A 268-nucleotide genomic window follows, 5' to 3' on the forward strand; every position below is an offset into this window, starting at 1 on the left:
GGGGCCGTGTGTGCGCGTGTGCGCGCGCGCGCCTCGCTCGCGCTCGGTCTCCCCATTCAATGTCACCGACACATTTCCACGGAGCCTCCGCCCCCCCGCCGCCCCCGCGACTGGCTCAGCCCAGAGCCGGCCCCGCCCCGCCCCCGCCCGGGCCCCCCTCATTGCGCCGGGCGCCCATCAATCAGCCCCGCCGCTGCCAGTCCTCGGGCGGCTCCCCGCGCCGCTGCCATTGCAGCTCGGTGCCGGGGGCGCCAGCACCGGCCTCGCA

This window comes from Macaca mulatta, chromosome 13 (assembly GCF_049350105.2).
Source record: "Macaca mulatta isolate MMU2019108-1 chromosome 13, T2T-MMU8v2.0, whole genome shotgun sequence".
Classification (NCBI taxonomy): domain Eukaryota; kingdom Metazoa; phylum Chordata; class Mammalia; order Primates; family Cercopithecidae; genus Macaca; species Macaca mulatta.